Consider the following 20,955-nt stretch of genomic DNA (forward strand, 5'->3'; position numbering starts at 1 on the left):
TTCTGATCTGTCCCTGTCAAGATTTGATCACGGGCTCACAGATTTCACAGGTTCACTCCCTAGACAGCAGGGAATTCCAGTACACTGAAAGACCAGGACTTCTCCACTTGGGAATTCTACATTGTAGGTTTCTAGGAGGAGATGTCTCTTCTGTAACATGTCATGATTTTGATTGTAGGTGGTAATGTGATGATAAAGCATGGTGGATGTGGAAAAGTATCCATATACTGTACACGTTACGATTCATGATATATATCAAACTTCCTGCTTTATTGATTATTAATTTAGATGGGGGCCTGGAGATCCCTTTTCAACCCTTTATCTTGGTTCAGCAAAGAAGACAAATTGAGCTGATGAAGCTGTTATTTAAACACCACAAGAGGGTGTCCTACTGCATCCGGACGCTCTGACTTCATCTGCTGTTTTGCCTACTGGGCTTGTGGAAGTTTTTGCTTTATGATGTCTGTTCCATTTACTTGTTGCTTCATGACTTTTTTCAGTTTCGTTTCATGTCCAATGTAAGCCTAGGTTGGTTGAATTGCACAGTTCATGTTAAAAAGAATCCTAATTAAACAATGCAAAGAACAGTTAAAGAGGAACTGAAACCTGCTTACCACTAATTTACACTCAGTTTATTGCATGTGTAGGCTAATATTATATATAGAATCACTTATCACTTATATATAGAAGACTTGTGTGAGGAGCAGACAGTTGGTTTGTAAATCATCAAGTTTCAGAGCCTTTTAAACAAATACTTGGTTTGGATTCAAGGTCTGATTACCATAGACACTACAACATTCACATAAATTAATTTTTTAGTTTGTGCATTATGTAGTTAATTGAGGTATACTTGCTTTGAATTAGCTGCATAACAAATGCTATTGTCTTACAATATTCCTAAGTGGAAAAGAAAATAAAATCGTCAGAACGCATATCTACTTAGATAAGATCTTATCTAAGATACTTGTTACTCATGGTAAATCCTATTAAACCTTGGATTTCATCAAAGGGAATCACATAGAAAAACTACTTATTTTCTTATGCTGTAAACTTAAGAAAAGCAAAGCCATTTCTCTAACTGATTAATTCAGATTTCTGATTATACTATTGCTCATTAGGAAATTATCTCCTTATATGAATTTGGATTTACAGTGGTAGTAAAGTTTCTCCAGGATCTGAAATGAAAGAAATAAGCACAGGGTTATAATATAATCTTACATCCTACAGACACATGCCATTGCTTTGTTTTTGGATGGAGCAAATTACAATGTTATACATTAATTGTAGCCACACAAAATTTTAAAATGTCTTATGTTGACTGTGGATGATCCAAGCAGCTGTTACAGTAGAGATTATCATCTGGTTTTAAAGACAACATAAATATTCAGGTTTTATGATAGACAAGCAGAATTCCAGGTTAGCAGTAACCTTACACCAATAGTAGTCCTATAGAAGACCTAATGATAACACCAGAAACCAAGAATACTACCACAATAACTTCCCAGGGCATGATGGAGGAGTGTAATATTTTTATAATGAACACAATGTGCTCAGATTAAGTAATTTATTAGATACGAATCAATAGAACATCTTGAAACTCAGAAATGTTCTGTATGTGTATATTAACTAACACGTTGGACTCAAAGTATATCCAATCTCACCTTGATTAATGATTTTTGTAATCTGAAACAAGAATGATGAACAATCTGGAACCTTGACTTAAAATGATTATAGTATTCCCAAGAATAACGTATTTCCAAAAAATCATTTGTATCTGGTAAATTTGCACCTAATTGTACAACAGCATTCTTGATTATTTTCTTAGCATAGAACTTCAATTGTTTGTTTACACTGTATTCCAAATGAGTATCATATGACAAAAGGTGCAGTATCTTGTTAAAATGCTTTGACTTGATTGTAAAAAGCTAAAATGAAACATAATTCATATCACTGTGGCACAGTTAATAGCTATACAAGGCTCTCCACTCTTATATATAACTTACAGTATTCTGTCTGTTAACTCATCTTCTGCTGGCCTACCATCACAACACAATTTAATATGATTGGGTATTCTAATGGGTTACTTCACTGATTCAAGGTCAAACTTAAGTCAGTCTTGTGATCCTTCCATCCATTTGTTAACCCTTCATCAAGTACAGGGTCACAGGGAAACCAGAGACTATCCTGGCAAGCAGCGGGCACAAGGCAGGATACATACTGGACAGGATGCCAGTCCATCACCGAGCACACACAGTCACTGACACAGACATGCATATACAACATTGGTGATTTTCCTAGAAGCCAATTAACCTACCAGTAGGTTTTTGAACTGTGGGAGGAAACCAGGGCACCCGGAATTGAATCCTATACTAACATCAGGACAACCATCTCCAGACACATAGTACCATAGGTCTAGAATTGAACCCAGGGACTCAGTGCTGTGAGGCAGCAATGCTAACCACAACGCCACTGTGCTGTGTTATTATGGGCTTCCAGCATACTGGGGTATTGTCACTTTTTTGTTAATGGATTTTCATCCAAATGTCCACATTTGTGTCTCCCCAGTGCAAGTCCTATCCCTTTGGTATAAATAAAGCCTGTCTCCTGTTTCTTTGTGCACATTATGTGTGCAGTCACTCTGAGTAGGCACTTGTGTAACCATTGGACAGATCTCTTCACATTTTGTCCCTAGTAACACTAAGTAGCATTGTTAAGTGTTATGGAACCTACCTTTGAAAATTAGAAAGAGTCTCCGTTCAATAACTCCCTGTCTCAGTGTTTCCCTGCACCAAAACATTCTGCAATGCTGCATTATGTAAGATATTATTGAAAAGCAAAAGATCTAGTGAATAAAAAAATGTTTTGTTAGCCAAAACGTGTTCAGTCGCTCTCTTTCACCTATTGCAGGATACTACGCAAAATAAAACAAAACTGTATTCAATGAAGGTGTCACTTAATTGTGCATAATCTGTGATTCATTTTTTAGCTGTCCATCAAACTTCAAGGATAAAAGTACTTACTTACCTTATAGTCGTGCTCAAAGAACGTCCATTAACGTAGTAGTCTGTTCACAAAGGTGCTTTCTTTGTAGTGGCATGAGCTACATGAACCTAATGAAGACTACATAGTATGACTGTCTGCATTAAGACAGTCCAACATTTATTCCAACATCAGTGAATGACTTTTTTTCAAATATGTTATATATAGCAATATGAATATAAACGTAATGCACTGTAAACAATTTGAAGTATGAAGCCTTAATTGAGAGTTGACTCACAAACACACTATATCAGATGATGATGGAGGGGCTGCTTCAGTTATGTTAATGCTGACTTTGACTTAATTTTACTGAAAACCCTGGTGTTTCTGATGAAAACTAATGTAAACTAAGGATCCTTCTGCTTGTGAAACTTTCTACACACAGACAGATCTCTACACACAATCTCTCCAGGTTGTTCTGTGTTGACTGTTTTGGGGCTCGACGAATTGCTAAATGATCAGGGAGAAAAATGGCATCATCTTCTTGATGAAATCATCAAATAATTTACTTCTTTCACTATCGTAGAAAACCACAGTGTACTGTTACAGAAGGACAGAAGGGATGTTGTCTTGGGGAAAAAAGCCTATTTTTCTATAATTTTCCTGCCATTCTATTTTTTATGTCATCTGTAGTGTTGCACCACATATTGTAATCCTGGAAGAATTTTTGTGTTCTTTGTGCCAAGAATGACTTTTTTTTTTGTTTTGGTGTAGGTGGCTTTATACAACAAAAGAACCAAGAAATGGATAGGATATGCAATGTATCATGTATTTCTATACAGTCTTTGTTCTAGCCAGTGGTCAATCTTAAAACAAATCAGGTATGGACCTATATACTGAATATATACGCTGAGTAGCATTAAAAAGGCAACACATGATATTGGTTCCAATACTATCTAATAACTGTGTTTTATCCACCTTTTTAGGTGCTTCTGAGCTTTTAGTAAAATAATCAATCTATTAATTAATCAATGCATGCCAGATGGTAAAATATAACAAGCTTAGCTTTCAGCTTAAGGGAAGAAGTGTTAGTGATCTACACAGTAGGGATAAAGCAACTTTAAACAAGAAGACACAATTAGGCCCTTTTTCCTCTTTCAGAATGTATTGTGCACTCTGGATTGTGTTGCTGCAGCAAGTCAAGGAACATAACAGACACCTGCCTGTTTGTAGTTTGGTGAGAGCTCTTATATCCCATCCTCTGAGCAGAAAAGGGCTGGGATGATAGGATTTCAAGCTTTAATAAGAGACACAGTCTGCTTTACTACTTAACAAATCCATTGTAATTCTAACACAATACAAAGCCATAAATCATCACAACCATCTAGGAGTGCACAAGCAATAAGTACACAGCAGTGGGAATAGAAGCCCATATAGACAACCGGTTTTACATACTGTACTGTATATCTTCAGGGACTGTTTCTATATTTATTCAGTGAGTTTCACTATCACATTTCTTTGTTTGTCTTGTTTCTCAACACACTGAAAGACTATTGTCAGGAGGAGCTCAATGAGAGCTTGCAGCATTATAATATTTCACTCACATTTTGACAATTCTATTTTTAAGGTGAAAAGCAGTAGACAAGATATTGAACTAATTGTAGTGATATGATTACGGTTTACGTAACAGATACTCCTAGAAGAATAATGACAGTAGGTTCCTTTACAATGTGGTGATAATAATGACAGGGTAAAAAATTCACCACCTCATTAAGCTTTAAAAGATTTAACAATGAGCATATTCAGGAACCACTGCGCTTAAGGCCTTTAAAACTCCACAGAATCCCTTATGTGACTGAGTAAAATTATAGTGAAACCCGTGGGGATTAAACTTTTTTGTTGCTCAAGACTGCAGTATTATTTCATACAGTTGAAATCTCCATTTTTTTAAGTATTGTAGTCTTCCACTGTTAGGAAAAAAGATTCAGAAAAAAATTTGGAGTGAAACCTACTGTCCTCATCAATAACAATAATAATTGCTTACACTTATATAGTGCCTTTCTGGACACTCCACTCAAAATACTATACAGGTAATGGGACCCCCCTCCGCCACCATCAATGTGCAGCATCCACCTGGATGATACAACAGCAACCATAGTGCGCCAGAACGCTCACCACACATCAGCTATCAGTGGGGAGATATTAATACAGAGTGATGAAGCCAATTAATTGATGGGAATTATTAGGAGGCCATGATTGGTAAAGGCCAATGGGAAATTTGGCCAGGACACCAGGGTAACACCCCTACTCTTTTCAAGAAACACCCTGGGATTTTTAATGGCCACAGAGAGTCAGGAATTTGGTTGTATATCTCATCTGACGGACAGTGCCTTTTTTACAGTATAGTGTTCCCATCACTGTACTGGGGCATTAGGACCCACACAGACCACAGGGTTTGAACCCCCTCTAGAGGTCCCTCTAACACCTCTTCCAGCAGCAACTTTAGTTTTTCCTAGGAGGTCTCCCATCCAGGTAATGACCAGGCTCACTCCTGCTGAGCTTCAGTGGGTTGCCAGTTGTGAGTTGCAGGGTGATATGGTGCTTTTACAACATCAGACCTTTCAAAATACAAATCTCCTGCCTCTGCTTTGGGTATTCCAGAGCAGCTCTTGTCTGTCAGTACATTTACAGCACCCTCCAAAACTAATAGAGGCCCCTTTAATTCTCTTTTTCTGTAATGTGCTAGTGTGGTCTCCCAGACACTGGTATGAAAAAAAACTTTAAAACTCTGCCATAAAAGAATTAAGTATTATTGGGTATTCTAATACCATCAGGTTATTTCACTGCTTCAAGCTCACACTTAAGTCTTGTGATACTGTATATCCACCCATTTTCTAACCCTTTATCCAATACAGGAGTGCAGTAATAATACCACTTAAAACAGCTAATTCATTCAAGCAGTAGACATATCTCGCGATTTTGGTTTCAGTCAGTAAGAACAGTACATTGTCCTATTAGGATACCTCAAAACAGAGGAAAATGTGTTTGAAATTGTGTGGACAGCAGATACAGTCATGTAAGGTGATCTTTAATTTCATTCATTGCTCGCATTTGTACAAGGTTTTTCATCTCAAAGATTCCAAAGACCTTGTTGTGCAGGTGGGGTCCCACTTCAACAGGCACTCAAGCGCAGCGGGGGTCTTGTGGCAGTCTTTAATTACCAGCAGGCCCTCTATCAGCTTGCTGATCAGGTGGAGACGTGAGGAAATATTTCACCAATTTTAAATGGAAAAAGGAAATTCAGAAGTATCAGATTGTTACATCCTTAGGTAGCCAGAGCAACAAAGAATCTCCTATCCCAGTACTGATCAGGTTTTCTCTTAGAAATCTAAGTTCCTGAAAGCTCTTAAAACCAGAATACAATGTGGTCATGCTGCATGCTGTGATAATGATGAGATGTCTTTTACTATCCACTATGCTTACCATCTTGTGTGAAGCATGGTATGCTTTCGTAGACCCTCTGCTCTCCTTATGGTGGCCTGTCTTTGTAATTCACGTTGGAACAGGTATTTCAGGAAAATCCATGTCTATTTCATCTTTCCAGGGTGAGGATTAGGGCCAGGGCTAGGGTAGTCAGGTTTCAATAAGCCAAATCCAGTTTTAAGTAATCTGTGAGTGGACAAATCAAGTGACAGGTGATTTACAGGAGGAAAACAGGTTTTAAAGACAGTTTATAAAACTCGTGGCACTTTCACTAAGAGGAAAGGTAGTAACCTTGGTGTCTTAGCTAAATACCTCGTCAGGATTGCCCATCCTTGTCCATTAGATTTTATAACAAAGTGGTTTTTCAGTCTTCTGCAGTGCAGTAAGGGGCACTGAATGCAAAACACAAAACAGGTATAAGGAATTATTATTAAAGGTGATTTAAAATTATTTAGACATCACCTGACTACAAAAACACTGTGGTTAATAAAAATTATATTGAATGTCTTGACTTCTGTTCTGCACATAATATTGTCAATGTGAAAGTACACACTTTCATATGAAGTATATTAGATGTATGTGCAGGGACCCCAGTATATTTTCTTTGACTGCTAATGGATCATACTTCATTGCTTCAGGATTCCATTTGGATACAAGGTTTCCTCTGGATACTGTGTCCTGTGTTGTGAACCACATGGAAAGCTATGCTTTCCTGGAAAGAATACATCTTACATTTGTTACAGGAGTACCAATTACCCTGCAATTGATTGATTAACCCTCTCTACACCGTCAGCGATGTCAGTGATTATTATAATTTCTTTTAATTAAATTTGTTCAGATTTGTAAATCTGGCTGAGTGACAAAAGATTTTACTCTCTAATTAAATTTTAATAGACACTAATCATGTATTGCTGTGTAGGGTTAACTGACATTTGCATAATTGCACCCAAGATCAGACGAAAGGAGCTACAGACTAGGCCCTCAGAGAACAAAGGTTATTAACATAACACTAAAGGAACAAATGGGTGGTCGGGTGAAGTGCAGTGGATGAGAGGATCTGCGCCTGTGGCTGGAAGGTTGCCGGTTCGTATCCCGTTGCCAGTGGTGGAATCGTACTCTGTTGGGCTGCTGAGCAAGGCCCTTAACCCCAACTGCTCCAGGGGTGCTGTATAAATCGCTGACCCTGTGCTCTGACCCAAGCTTCTCTCCCTGTCTGTGTGTCTCATGGAGAGTAAGCTGGGGTATGTGAAAAGATGAATTCCTAATACAAGAAATTGTATGTGGCCAAGAAAGTGATCTTAAACAATTCTTAGATGGTAGATGCACATACTGTAATATCCAGGACATTTAAATAGCACACATATAGTAATGGAAAATAAAACAAAATATGTCATTTCAATCTGTGTGCTTAAGAAAGGAAAGTATCATGTTTCAATGCATTTGAATTTTTTTTTCTCTTGATTAATACAACATACTCAATAATTTAAAGGGGGAAATTTTATTGTGTAACAATTTATGAAAAATGAAAAACAGGAATATTTTCTTTACTGAAGTATTCACCCGGAGTCAATGATTTGTAGAAACATCTTTTGCAGCAGTTAGAGCTTTGAGTGTTCTTGGGTATGTCTGAATACGATTTGCACATCTGGCTTTTGGGATTTTTGCCCATTCTTGCAGATTAGCTCAAGCTCTGTTAAATTAGATGGGGAGTGTCAGTAAACTACAATCTTCGACCCTTACACAGACACTCAGTGGGATACAAGCCTGGGCTTTGACTGGGCCACTCAAGGACATTTATCTTCTTGTTCTGAAGCCACTCCAGTGCCTGGGGTTGTTATCCTGTGTGAATGCTCTTAAGGTCTTTTGCTGACTGAAGCAGGTTCTCCACAAGGATTTGCCTGTATTTGTCTTCATTCGTTGATGATCCTGACAAGTGCCCCAGTTACTGCCGCTGAAAAGCAAGGATGGTGTTACACAGGTAATGAGCTGTGTTTAGTTTGCACCAGACATAGTGCTTTGCATTCAGGACAAAGAGTTCCAATTCTGTTCCATTAGAGGAGAGACTCATTTGCCCCGTGGTCTCGGGGTCTGCCATGTCTCCAGGTGTTGTATTAGCTTCCATCTAGCCACTCTCCCACAAAGGCTAAATCCAAAGCTGAAGAGATTATTGTCCTCTGGACAGATTCTCTGATCTCTGCCATGGAACTCTGTAGTTCTGTCAGGATGGTCATGAGATTCTTGGTCACTTCTCTGACCTTCTTGACCCTCCTAATAATGGACCTGATGGTGATCCTGGAACTATCAACACCCTACATATATTTTTATATGGCTCCCCAAGTCTGAATGGATTAAGTCATTTCATGGATCAACCCACATAGCAAAACCTATGCTTGGGAGATTTTTGGTCGAATTTATTTTCACCAGTTATAGCCAAACTGTGAGTGGGGAAACCACATTGTGGGAGAGTTACTGTACAATGCCTTGACATAGTCAACAAGAGATGTACTTTACATTCAAAATAAAATAATACAAACTAGCACTAGGTTTCCCTTCATGTAAACTGGATGCCCAAAAGCAAGTGGGAATCAGTCACCCTGTTTTAAAGAGCATCACCAAACTTTTCCTTGAGTATTCTACAATAAAGGAAATTTATTCAAATAAACAGGCATTAATTAATTAATTAATTAATTAATTAATACTTAATTAAAATTTGGTCTCCAAGACTGAGCAGAACAAGGTCTTCTCACCTAGCACAAGCTTAGAGGAAGAGAAGTATGATGATATTGTTTCTTCTTTTTCACTTTGTCTTCTGGTTCCTTCATCTTTGATCTGTTTTGTCTCTCTCTCCCTGTACTTCTCTGTCTGTTTATCCCGGGGTTCTGTGTGCCAAATGTTTATCCCTTATTATGATTGACAAGAGTAATTTGTGAAAGAAAAAAAAAACTTTATCTGCCTGTTAGCTCATCCACCAATAGTTGAAAACATGGAATGATTTTTTTTTTCATTTCTATGAACCCTTAAATAATAGGAATATGATATTACCTTGGACTTTCAGAAAAAGAATGAAAAGGGCCTTTGTCAGTCTCTTTTTTTGATGACCATCAAGATGTGGGATGTAGTGAATAAACTTTGACTTTACAGATAGGAGTGGGACATGATGGGATATGACATCCAGGGATTATTTGGATGATTCAGTACTTTATGTTCCGTGAGCTAAGGTTGCTGAGATGTTTTCAGGTATCTATCTGCCTTTACAACCTCCTGTTTTTTCCTGAAAGTATGTTGCTTAGCAGACGCATCATGGTAATGCTCTGAAAATGTATACATTTTGTATAGATTAAAGGAAAACGCCCTACAATCCTATAGAACAAATCTCAAATACACTGCATTAGAATTCACTACCTTTGTAGCACAGTCAACTACTCTCTTGTGTAAAATTTTATGACCATCACATTTAATTTTCCTTTTTTAAAGATATTAAGGTTTTTTCTAGCTTTACCACATTTTGTTTGATTTGTATACTTTTCAACTCTGGAAGTATTATTTTTTTTTTACTACCCTAAAGAGTATAACTGTCAGAGTCTGTAGTGTGTGTTTATCATGTCACAGTTGCCTAGCAACATGGGATTCACTGCTGCACCAACAATCCGCTGAGGACAAGAAAGAATGAAAAAGCAGAAGCAATCATGCTCATGTCCCACAACCGTCTGAGCTTTGCAAGCCAGGAAAAAAAATGAAAACATTTGCTAAAAGGTTTAACATGCTAGTTCACTCATTGTATTCTTGTGCTCACCGTGCTGTTTGCTGTTTTATGGTGCCATCAATGATTTATTAAAGTAAAATTAAAAAAGGATGTAATGAACCATCACAGAGATGCTTTATGAAAGAGGACGTAGGGCAGTCAGTCTCAATTCAAGCCTAGATTGTGTTGTCTACAGCGTGAATCTAAAAAGTGGATTTATCGCATGAAAGAATAAAAATATAGCAAAATAATACCAATAAAACAAAGAAGTACTTTCAGCTTGTCTTGCTTGTTGTTTTTTTCAACATAAATTCACTCAATATATTGCGCCTAGCTGTGCATTATAATTGTGTACTTACAGAAAAGAATGTCTCATTCATTCTGTATTGCATTTGTTAAGTTGTCTTTGCAGAAGTATTGAACTGAACACTGAGCAGATCCTTGACAAGTCCTTTTAGAATGGGATTGCCTCCTACACATGCTCTGGCATGCTCTTAATCTCTTTAATAACAGCTGAATTACATTATATACATCTTTCCATTTGTAAAGTCAGTTTGCTGATTCTATCATGATATATGCATCTATGTTAAAGCAAAACACAGCCCATATTTTCTATCTCCTAGCGTCTGAAAAAGATGTTCTACACTGTCTGATTTAGTGTATTCAATAGTCTAAAATAGTCCAAGTTGAAGTAGCTTGACATTTCTTCTTGCTTGTCAGCTATTCTGTTGGGGGAGTACTATAATAAATTCTATTTCAGAGGTTTTCACAGCTTCATATAACAAGCATAGGGAGGAGAAGTTATCAAAGCTGAAGGCTTGACATTTTCACTATTTGAAGCATCCTAGAGCTCACTAAGTCACCCCATTTAAAAACTTCATATAGTATGACCAATTTTGGTGCTCTTCTCAATGAAAGTGCTCAGATATGTGTTAAGTTTGAGGTTAGTGTAAGAGAAGGAACAGGGTTAGGTCATGTTTAAGTGTAGAATTAGGATTAGGCTTAAACCTAGGAACAAACCTAGTACAAGGGTTATATAAAAGGTTTGAGTTAAGGTTGGGCTCGGGCTAGGGCTAAAGTTAGATTAGGGTTAGTGATAAATTTAGGATTTGAGGTATTTTGTAATTAGATCAAGGTTAGGGCAAGGCTTTGGACTACATTCACAGCTCTTTTATTCCCTGTCATCAAAGTAGTTTTTCTTACAACAGCCGCTTCATTTAGCTGCATGTAAAGTCTAAGTAATCAATTGGATTGGTTACCTTACCTTATAAAAATATCCCTGTGCCGAAGCATGCAGACAAAGTTACACGCACTGTACTTATCTTTTAATATAAAGATGGTCTTTGTTTCCTTTTGATCATTACACTGCAATACAGATGTAAGGCTGCAATTTGGTTTCAATGTATGTGATGCAGAATTCCAAACACCCAATTGCAATAAAATGCTTGCTTTTGCAATCTTTTAAAACCAAATAATGTAATTAAATACATTTTTGTCAAGTATCTATACAATCAGTTTTTTTTTATTATCTTCCCTATATTTTAAATGATGGCTGAGTACTACTTATAGCCAGTAGCTATATCACCTTATAACTCACAACTGGCAACCCACTGAAGCTAAGCAGGTGTGGGCCTGGTCAGTACCTGGATGGGAGATCTCCTGGAAAAAACTAAGGTTGCTGCTGGAAGAGGTGTTATTGGGACCAGCAGAGGTCACTCACCCTGTGGTCTGTGTGAGTGCTAATGCTCCAGTATAGTGATGGGGACACTATACTATAAAAAGGGCACTGTCCTTCAGTTGAGATGTAAAACTGAGGTTCTGATTTTCTGTAGTCATTAAAAATCCTAGGGTGTTTCTCCAAAAGAGTAGGAGTGTTACCCTGGCATCCTGGTCAAATGTCCCATTGGCCTTTACCAATCATGGCCTCCTAATAATCCCCATCTATGAATTGGCTTCATCACTCTGTTCTCCTCCCCACTGATAGCTGATGTGTGGTGAGCGTTCTGGCGCACTATGGCTGCCATCGCATCATCCAGGTTAAGCGTTAAGTGTAATTTGACACAACTAGTGTAAAATGAAAAAGAAGACTATGACTATAGCTGCCCTTCTGAATTCCTCATAGTTTTGTAAAAAAACATTCAAAAACAGTTTGAAAAGGAAGTTTCAGTAGCCATTCTGCTGGATTTGTCATAGACTGCTGTGGAGTGACTGATAAGATAAGGTTGCAAGCTATAAAATCTAATCCATAGCTAAATTAATATTTAATCCACAGGCTGATTTCTTCTGTCAACAATTTAAATGAGCCCTGACTATTCACTTTACACCCATAGCAGGGGTTTTATTTTGAACTCTGAAATGGGGACACAAGATTAGACAGTATAGGTTCAGACACAGAAAAAAGGAAATAGTGCCAGGAACATTTTTTAGTGCCGAGAAACCTGTCATTGTTTGTGTTGGGGGCTGTCTGTCCTTGATCCCTGCTGCAACATCTTGCTCAAGGCTGAAGTACTGTACATGTAGGGCACCTATAGTAAATTAAATAAACCCTAAAAGTTTCTAACATCATGGGAATAAATATATTTTAGGATACATTTTAAATGAACTTTACAATATTGTCCCAGTAGTGACAACAAATTAATGCTACATATATAAAATGAATGCATAAAGTGTAATAATAGTTCACAAAATAATTATAGAAACTGTAAATGTTAATTTATCTACTATAAAAACCATAAAGGTAATCGCATTTGACAATTTTGATGTTGTAGGGTAATGTAGAGACGCTAACGTAACCTTGTATCACATTAAAGTGATTCATCCACAACAACGAGTGTAAAAACGTCTCATTTCCTCACAACTAAAATAAATAAAGTCAACATTCTTGAACAGGAGGTGTGCCAGCAAAGGCAAACGGCAAAGTAAAAAACCGAAGGCATTGCAGCCTAAAAACGGATCCCTTCAAAACAAAACTCATGCCTGAGTGAGACTTTGTGCTAAACGTCTGAATGCATTTTGTATGCTTTAAACTGATGGCATGAAATAAATGAATAACTAAAACTCAACTGGCAGTTGGCATTTAAAAATGTTCTCAGCCTCCACTGGCACATTCTTATACTTCACAGCACCGGTATTAATGTTCTAATTTACTTGGTGTTACGAAGTACTAATTTACATTGAATGTATTACTGTAGACAAAATCTAATGCCTCAAGAATGCCTTTTGATTTACTGTGGGTGAGGAGTTTGTTGATGTCTATTTTTCCACATAAAACTGAAAAGCAGTCTGTTTCTTTCTTTACAAGTAGGATCAGGAACAAATGTTGAAAGGGCAGTGTATGTAGAAAGAGATGTGTCTTCTACGTAAGTTAAAAAATTCTACCCCCAGATCTCTTTGTATCCAGTTCTTAAGAATGCACTTAACTCTAATCCGAATGGCAGAAAAGGTGAACTAAATAATTCTTAGAAATATTAATACTCAAAGACGTAATACAAGTCCCAGCATGGCTGAGGGATTAACCCCTAAACTGGGCTTGTTTTCCATCCATCACTGCTCTCTACAAAATCCAGGATGAACTCCGGCCCAATGAGCCAGTGTGGTTCTGATCTATACCCTAAATTGTACTTCACTGGTACTGTAATGACTATAAAAATCAGTATTTTCATTTTCTCATCAAAACTGCTGAACATTAATTAAGTTTAAAGGCTGCAACAAGAATAAAAAATGTACAACATTTGCCGTTGTTTATCTTTACATACCGTATTATTTTTACATATCTGTTAATAGCATAAATACAAATGCCAGTACAAAAAAAAGATCACATTTCAGCTGTACACCCCCTTTAAGTTAAAAAATAGCTGGAATGAGAAATTATAGTTCAGTGTTGTAATATTATGGACATGCAGAAGATTAATAGCAGAAAACTACCAAAGTGTGTGTTATAAATCCACACAACTGCAACAACACATGCTAGTGTTAGAAAATAAAAGAAAAACAAATGTGATTGATCATCCATTTCTATGATTGATTCATATACTGTATATATATTTCCTCTTGTATGGGTTTATTTGGCTTGTTTTATTTTTGTATTGATAGAATTGCATATTGTATTCTTTGAATCGATGTGTTATTGTTAATTCTGACTCACTAAGCAGCCACTAAGAACACCTTGAAATTAATCTTACAGTCACTTCAAACCACCAAATCTCTACACAGGGCAGTTGGTCAGTTGTCATTTATCTAGTTTAGGTATAACCCAACAGTTTCACTAGATTATAAATTTAGGATGACGTTGCTGATATCATGAGATTTGGGAAAGTGAAGGACAGATCATTGTATTCGTGTATGGATGATTACAATCATGGCTGTTTGGTGCTCTTATCTCAGTAAGCCATCTAAGGAAAATACTGAAAATACTTGTTTGTGTTGAATTTCTTATCAAGTATAAATTGGTTCAAAAATGTAATAGAAGCAATTAAGTAATTTAAAGATATTTTTGTTAATGATATGACCTGACATACCTGGCCCCTTGAACAGAAATCAGGTGAAGACTCCAGTTACAGATTCTATTTTTGAGTGCTTTTGGCAGATTTAATTTGAAGCAAAATGTTACATGGAAAAATCTCACACCTTATAAATGCATGGAGGATAGTATTCTTATATCATGACTTTTCCACTCTTTCCAGTCAAAGTGGGCACAGTTCTGTCCCATGCTATTCATTTTACCTTTCAAGAGTTGTTTAGAGGCAACATTTCTAAGAATATTAAAATCCTAGAATGTTTGAAATAGCTTCAAGGCAGTGCAGTGCACTACCAAGGGATAGATTCACTTGCACCAGAAATAAATGTAGTCATCTTTCACATTGAAAACACACAAGTGAAGCATCCTTATTATTTTGTATGTCTTAGAAATTACAAACCGTCATTTGATAATGACCATCAGCGCTAACTAGCCTGAGGCAAAGGGATAAGTATAACATACTGTACTCAGACACATTTTGCTTACACTGAATTCCAGTCCTGAAAAATAAGTTGAGTGGAGATTGCAAGTGGAGTTCTTAATGTAAGAATGTGATTCATACCAGCAATCTGGTTTAGCCTTAGGCAACATTTGAAGTCACATCAAGAAGAATGGCACATAGATTAATTAGTGCTTACAAGCAGTGGTACAAGATGTATTATACAGTAGCTTTTAATAAAACTGTAAACATAGAAAACAAATATGCTGTAGTCAAATTTTTCCTTCATACTTTAAAGAGCCTGTTAAGGTACAGCACATTTTCCAATCAATTATTCAACAGTCTGCAGAAAACCAAACACATCTCCATTGTGATACCATCAATTTGATCATTTTTACATCTTTTCTAACAAATACTTTCACTTACATTACAGTAAATGCCAGCAATAATCTAACTTCTTTTACATCAGTATATCACCTATATGTTAACACATTTTTTGTTTCAAAATAATATACAGAAAATGTGTTTAATCATATTTAAATGACTCAGATGTGTGGGTTTTATGCACATAGACTGGCATCACAGCAGTATATGACATTTCCATATTAGTGTTTGAACTGTGTTTTAACCAGATGTGCTATATATTGTGTACAAAAGCTTAAGCATTTAAGTGAAGATGACAATAAGCATATGCCCAATGTTTCAAGATAATTATAGCTGTTATGGAGGAAAAATTATAGAAGCAAAATAAAAAATCTCTTCATCTGTTTTCTAACCATTTCTTTCAATTAGGTTTTGCTGGGGAGTCGGAAACTATCCCAGCAAGCAACGGGCACAAGACAGGGGACACCCTGGACAGGATGCCAGTCCATTGCAGGACAGACAGACACAAACACAGTCTTTTATGTACATAATCACACCAAGGGCCAGGTTTCCCAGAACCCAATTAACCTACCAGTGTGTCTTTCAAGTTCAGGAGGAAACCAGGGAACCAGGAGGAAATCCAAGCAAACACGCACAGGACATACAAACTCCACAAAGATAGCACCCCAGTAATTGAACCCAAGGCCCTAGTGCAACAAGAAAACAATGCTAATCACTGCACCATCATGACAGCTGCAAAATAAAAATTTCTTAATAATCTTTTGTCACTTCATAATTATATATTTATACAGAAAAAATGATAAATACATACAGTACATATTAAAGCATAATTTCAAAGAATGTATCACTTATATGTGTTAGTAAAATACATTGTAGCTCAGAGACAGTAGAGGAGATTATTCAGAGATGCTAATCCTCAGATCACACGTCTTTTTTAGAACTCCTGTATTTGTCCACAGCTACTCAAAAGACAGATGATGTGACCATAGTGCTGCACTGTTTGCCAAAACACAAGTGGCCCATTAATGACCAGCAACTGAAGTACAAGGTCATATTAACCAGCAGCTGTGACTGAGTGAAAGATGAATATTCACTCTTTCTCAATGGAAAACTGCCATGTATTCAAAACAGCTACATGGGAACAGAATTGTGATCTTCACCTCTGTTGGATCAAGGATATGAGTCATTATTTGAATCGATACAAATAATACTACAAAACATGTCTGGGGTTACTTGTTGAAGCGTTTTGCTGTTGGCATTTTTAGGAGCTTTTTCTATTTCATGCCTACAGTATAAGAGGTTATGAAATGGGAATGCTAGAGACTACACACCTAGAGGCAGAGAGTTGTTCTTACGCTGATTCAAGTCACTTTGACATTCATTAGTAAGCAAGAGGAAGGATCAGTCTGCAGTTAATGTAGTTAAACATCTGTAAGTGGAATGCCTGTTGATTAAAATTAAATAAATGCATTGTATGAATTTTAAATCATGGGAAAGCTATTAGCCAGACCCTTTTAAGATTTTAACCAGTTTCAACCATACAGTATGTGGCCCTAACAAATCATAGCTTACTTCTGATGTTGCAATTTATTGGTAGACCAAATGTCTGTACAAGCACTGCTTTCCTTGAGAAATCTATACCAGCACCACTTTTGATATGTAATTGGTGTCATTATGCTGTAGTGTACTGTACACGTGCTGCAGAGTTTTCCTGCAGCCCGCAGAAGGATTGTATTTTTTTTCTTTTTGCAAAGGATATGCTGCACCTGCAACGTCAAAGCCAAATCATTCACAAATTTCCTTTGATCATCACAGAAGCATCCGGAAATACTGTTTCCTTATCACATTGGATTGAATAATGAATGAGAACTGACATTGCATGGTCTCAGTGTTCACTGATTACAGAATTAGAGGACTTAAACAGTAAATGGTTTTGAAAACTAGTTTCGTTGTATATTTATATAGGAAAAACAGGTTTAATAATGTCTCACATCTCTGAAGGTGAAGACGTGTTCATGTATATTTCTAAACCTTAGGCATGCCATCATTCCTGTACATTAGTGTTAGAATACCAACACAATTATTGACCTCTTAATTTAAAAAATAAACTATTTTATAGTTAGAGTTTTTGTCTCATATCAGTCTTTCAAAATCATGTGTAAGTGTCTTTTTTATAGTTAATACATGAATTTCATTTCTTTGTTCTTCAACCTATCATAGTTATTTCTGAACATGCTCCTTTATTTCTGGAGATATTTGTCCCTGATCAGGCTCCAGATATTTACCTATCGCAATAGGCTCAGAGTCCAGGATTGTGATTTTTTTATTTGACAAGATTCATTTTTTCTTAAGTAGTTAGTAAAGAAATGTATATTATCACTGCTCAACAAGCAGAAAAACAATAGACAAATTTGTTATGTTTTGATCATGGTGAAACGTCCAGCAAAAATCAAGCTCATTAATTTCATCACTCCTTCGATTCTGATTTGATTTCTGGAGTCTTGATTATATTTCCCCCATGACTCAGTTACTGACTAGGTCCTTATGTTACTACTGTTACTGTTCCTGTTACTGTTACCCCTAGATACTTTCTTCCACAATCTTAAAATTTCAAATGTGCAGATGAAAGAGGTATTAATTGCATTTGAAGTGGAAAAACATCTGGACTCAATGGATTCTTGCTCAGATTTGATAAAAAATGATGAGCTCTACTCTCTGTTTTTCTGGATTAATTAAATCTTTTCTCTCAACATTTTATCATTGTATCTCTTTATTACTGCTGAATGAATAAGGTTACATCTGAATGCAGTTCATCCTGCTTGGGTTTGTTCTTAAAACTGATATAAAGATTCTTTTTAATACTTAAGCTTGCAGAGCCCATCTCTTCAACCTGCCATCATTTTTGCCAGACATTCATTTTGAAGGAATAATGTCAAATTTATATAATCAAATTTCTTTCTTGCATTGTTCATCATTGTCTGTGCTCAGCTCTGTCTGGGAAGAGGACTTTAACTTTCTTGTTTTTCTGGTGACATCTAGGAATCTATTCTCCTTAGAGAACATTCCTTTTCCTTTTGTGTCCACCATATTTAGGTTCATTTCAAAGTTCTTCAACGCATCCATCTGTTGAATGTAAAACTGGCTAAACCTAATGTGGTGGGTGTAAACCAGTACCATTCTGATTGTCTCATGTGTTTTGGTCCTGCAGCAGACTGGTTGAATTGTGGAACTGTTTGGTTGAGACCACACCCCTTCTAGCACTATTTAGAATTCCCCCCATGTTGATTTACCTCTGCCTAAAACTCTGGCAGAAATACCTTGCTTTTTGTATTATTGCAGACCTGATGCTTTACTGTATGTTAATGAAATGGAAGCAGGCTGTCCCATGATCAAATGGTGACTGGTCAGACATTTAATTTCTTCATCTGTGATAATTCTGAGTCATAAACTTTACAACCTGCTCCTATTAGCCTCTTATACGTCTGAATATGGCAAGGGCTTTCTTTGTCTTCGTTTATGAAGCAATTTCACATTGTGTTCCTGTTCACTTCTATTCTTAAACTAAACAAAAATTAAACGGTGATCAATGACAAAATAGTTTTGAATGTGCAACCTTAAATTCCATCCATCCATTTTCTAGCCACTTCATCCAATTTAGGGTCATGGGGGAGTCGGAGCCTATCCCAGCAGGCAATGGGCTCAAGGTGGGATACACCCTCGACAGGACACCAGTCCATTGTAGGGCACGCGCACACCAGGATGTTCCACCCAATTAGTTTAATTTTACAGTTCTTTTAATCTCGGTGACATTGGCACAAGGCCATCCCTGCTGGGATTTAAAAGTAATTCTGTAGATTTGTGCGTGGCCAAATGGCTAAATCGACCTCTAGGATATGAACTTATAGTACATTGGTTTTCAATATTATCTACAGGTTGATTTTATTTCCCACACTTCATCTGTTGTTACCCAGAACAAGTGAGAGCCAGGGTCACATATGAAAGATGTGAGGGTTAATACCTAACAGCCACAGCTAGTTAAAAACACATTCTCAAGAGGAATTACAGTCTTAATATAATTCTGCGGCAGTCGGTGTAACAGGCAACAGGAGGATTTACAATGAAGATGTTTTTGTTGCTTAAAAGAGGCAGGTGGAATGGTAGAGATTAAAATGTGCTTTGAGAGGTGGAAAAGGCATCTGTTGTTGCATTTAGAATTGATGTGTCTGACCACTGTTTCTGTCAGCAGATAGAAACTGTAAAGAGTAAAGAGTACAACTTCTGAAATAAAAAGTCAATAAAAACAGTTTTAAAATTGTTTTATATGATGTCTAATTTGAACAGGTTTAATGTTTTAAAACATTTGGGAATGTTTTAGTTGTATTGTTTTTAATACCACAGTTAAAAATGTTGGTTATGGTTATCTCAGTTCTGGGAATGAGATTACAATGTGTTTTGATTACTTTAAAGAAAAATGTATTTTAGCTTAACAATATTATTTTGAGGAATAAATATCAATCACGATTTAAATCTATTTGAGTGTCAATATATATTTTTACATGTCAATGAGTCTAAGTTCAGTCTTGGGCAGTGTGAAAGAAATAGTCAGGTTTAAAAAAAAATAAATACTGAAGTATGAAACCAATTATTTGGTGTTTAATGAAATGAAGCTTGTAATGACATTATCATCATCTTTGATGACAGGGCTAATTTTCCACTACATACAATGGAAACCAACCCTTCTTATATTGTAACTACCGTGTAACTGTAAGGAGGTTAATGTACTTTGTGATTCAACAGCAAGTTCAGACAAGACAGCAGCTCTTGAATAAAATACATGTTTCCAGAAACCTGTGAGGAATGACCTGCTGACCTTGATCACCTGACTAGTTGGTCAAACACAATTGGTTGGGTGACATTTAAAACCAGAAAGCTTATGCTTCCAAGGGTTGGTCTACATCTGATGTCTGGAATGGACATTGGAGTCTCTGGGTTGTGCTGGTCGGGGAAGAAGGGAAGGAAGCATATGACTAATTGCTGAGTTTTTATTGTGGGAAGTTGGAAAGGTTTTGGAGACAGACTTTAGTCTTGGTGAGGGACTTGCTTTTGGACGCTGGTAAGCAGTTTAGATGCCCAGTGTGTTTATTGACAGGTGATACAAAGATGTTTAGTCAGAGATCAAAAGAAGAGCTAGCTTTTTATTTTCTGGGTTCGAATATTGTTTTCCCTCTGTTATAAGTAAAGAGCATTGTTTTTGAATCTTAAAGCTGTTTTTATGTGTTGGTTTTTCTTGAGACCTGACTTTTTAAACATACCGTTACAGCATGCTGCCTCTGGGTGTGTCACAATTTACATTGACATGAATACCAAATGATATAATATGTATCCAATATATTCAGTACTGTCTCTGATCTT

The sequence above is a fragment of the Atractosteus spatula genome, chromosome 8, assembly GCF_055471065.1.
Source record: "Atractosteus spatula isolate fAtrSpa1 chromosome 8, fAtrSpa1.hap1, whole genome shotgun sequence".
Classification (NCBI taxonomy): domain Eukaryota; kingdom Metazoa; phylum Chordata; class Actinopteri; order Semionotiformes; family Lepisosteidae; genus Atractosteus; species Atractosteus spatula.